This window comes from Sparus aurata, chromosome 7 (genome assembly GCF_900880675.1).
Source record: "Sparus aurata chromosome 7, fSpaAur1.1, whole genome shotgun sequence".
NCBI classification, from domain to species: domain Eukaryota; kingdom Metazoa; phylum Chordata; class Actinopteri; order Spariformes; family Sparidae; genus Sparus; species Sparus aurata.
In genome coordinates, this window is record NC_044193.1 from 4,310,346 (window position 1) to 4,313,277 (window position 2,932).

Consider the following 2,932-nt stretch of genomic DNA (forward strand, 5'->3'; position numbering starts at 1 on the left):
CAAAGGTAACAGACAATTAAGTGCTTAGCTAAGCTTGACCTGCATGCCAAATAATGAGAGATGCCTAAACGCAGGTCAAACTCCTTTTTGTCTGTTAAGTAATTTGGCAAGGGAACCAATCAGAAGAAGTGGGTGTCCTTCAGAAGAGACTCTTAAAAAAGGCCCTGACAGAAGGAACAGGAAGGTGGCACTTGGAAAAACCTCGTAAGAGCAAAGGCTGAGGTTCTGATGGAGCAAGGACAAGCACTTTGGCATTGTTTTGTCCAGAGATTTGATAATATTAGAACACAGCCGCTTCTGGTCTGGACTCAAGGCGTTAGATTTTGTTCTGATAAAGATTGCTCTATTTCCACCTGGCCTTGCATCCGCAGTATCCTTTATTATCAAACTTCATGCTGACACCTTTGAAGAGGGAAGCCCAGAAACATCACTTTTTTACTTCCAAATCAAGCAGCTCAGGCTCAGTGGCTTAGTGTGGTACAGAAAACATACTTGGAGGAATGTTCAGTCAAAGCAACAGCAACAATAAGTCACCCAATGCAGGCCTCTGACTTTCACAATAAAAGCTGTTATTCGTTTTAAAGTCATTATTAGTATTAAATTCACCCACCTAGAAAAATGAAAGCACATGGGATTACTGCACTGGTGAGAAACAAAATTAGAAGCAAAACAACATCTAAACTGAAATGTGCATATTATTGAGTTAATATAAAAATAAACATACAATCTAAATGGTTTCATCATTTTTAAAACTAATTATCATACCATTTATTCCTTTTGTGACACAGGTCTTCAGGAACAAGGTATTCAGTCTCCACAGGTCTTCCTGGTGTCCAGCTTTGAGCTCCGTCTGCATGACTTTAGTCTCTTAACGGAGACACTGGAGAGAAACTTCCTGAACACAAGAGGAACGCTCTGCTGTTTGCCATGCCCAACATCAGCCAGCAGATCATCAACAAGAAGAAAGAGGCTTTCCAGGCCAAAATAAAGTGGTATGCTTCTCTTTCTGCAGTTGGAGCAGCTGTACCAGTTCCTGGGCTTTCTATTGCTGTTGATGCACCTTTGCTGGCTGGTGTTGTCACACAATATGTATTTGGTTTTGGTCTTGATAGACCATCACTGAAGCGTCTGGCAGAAATCACAGGTGTGCCATTTGATGATTTGATGACTGTCATCATTTCACCACTGGCTGCACGCAAAATAACCGCTGATCTTATCATCAAGGTGTTAAGTCAGTGTGCAAGCACAGCTGCATTATTGGCAGCAGAGGAAGGGGCCAGATTCATTCCAATAATTGGAATCCCAGTAGCTATGGGCCTGTCTTTCACCGCAACTTACAGTACTTTGAATTTTATACTCACCAAGCTTGCTGATGATGCACAGAGGGTGTTTGAAAAGGCCCTGCAACGTAACACCACGGACTGATATCATAATTGACTGGTTTTAGTTGTACATTTAAGGGTGCTCTGATCAGGATTTTTGGGGCTGATCACTTATCAGTAGAAGTAGTAATGGCTGATACCGATCAAAAATCACAAGGACGTTTTTTCACTTTATTGTCATCTATAGTTATTATTAGTGTAACTTTGCCACCAAAATGTTGAGAAAAAAACCAACAATTTATTTAATACTGATTTAAAGAAAAAGTTAAACTAAATGAAAAGTTAAAACTGTAGAATGAGATTCAAGAACAAGTCAATAGGACAGATAGATAGGAAAGATTATGTGTGTCATTCTCAGTTGTCTCAGTCTTTGTGCCCTGCAGCCACTACACCACTACCTGCTCACTGCTCGACGTCATCTCTTATAAAAGCAAGGAATCTCTGTCTGTCTGTGTGTGTGGTGTGTGTGTGTGTGTGTGTGTGTGTGTTTCTGTGAGTCAAATATCTCTGCTAGCTTGTAGCTGCTAGCTACACGGCCCCCTCCCGAGGCGACGGACCGGACGCATCGGCATGTCCAAAACCGGACCTAGGGTAAATAATATCCGCCACGCTTTTTCGCGAACATTGCCGTCAAGAAACGGTAAAAATGGGCTTTTGTCACGAAAGTGTCCAAACAGCGAGTTTGGTTTTGAGGAACAGGAAGTTGTGGGAGGGACGTAGGTGGATGATTGACAGGCCAAGACGGTCGGTGTATAGACAACGATATTGAGAGTTGAGAGATTTGTGACATTTAGCGTGTTTGGAGTGTGTAATTAGTGTGTTATGTAGTGTTTGGTGTAGTGTGTTTAGTGTATAGTGGAGTCGGTTTTTTGTTTAATGAGTCAAAACAATGAGGAGAAGCTGAATGTGGAGCAGGCAGTGCAGCTCTTCATTCAGCTGGAAGGAGCTCAGGCAGACCTGAGCACTGCCTGCATTTAAATGTAAATAGTTACATATAACTTCGTAAATGTTTAAAATGTATGCACAATTTAGCAAACAACAATTTATATTTGCATTATAAGTTAAAAAAATGGTTTGTTAAACATATTTGTGGTTTTCACAGTAAAAAAATCTAACTTTTTCTACTCGGATTTTATGTTTTTTTTTGATTTTAGTCATTGTGTTAATACAGTATGTCAAAACAAAAATAACTGTACAGTCACACATGTGAGGTTGTGCTGAAAATAATGACACCAAGTAAATAGTTTTTAAGGTGAAATATGATGGCAAAATCAAAAATAGTCAAAAACCTAAATATCCCTGACGCCCCACCTTCAAACACAGCCTCATTTGGCCATCTATGAAAAAGCTTCTTAACCTCCCACTTTTTTATAGGAATACACTTTTCTTACGGGCACTGCACTAGTTTACTTAAATTGTAAACTGAAACAGCAGTCCACTGTTTAAACTCTGTCAGCTGTTGGCTCTGAACTGGGCTCAACTAGATGGCGTCACATTGTCCCCTCGCTCAGGGATGACCGCAAACAATACTTTCTTTAAAAGACAATCCC

The 2,932-nt window shown here is 40.4% G+C and overlaps 1 pseudogene; it reads left to right on the top strand.

The window, feature by feature from the left end:
- The window catches only part of LOC115584876 (interferon-inducible GTPase 5-like), a 5,247-nt pseudogene extending 3,551 nt beyond the window's left edge, over nucleotides 1-1,696 (top strand).
- Nucleotides 1,697-2,932: the final 1,236 nt, after the last annotated feature.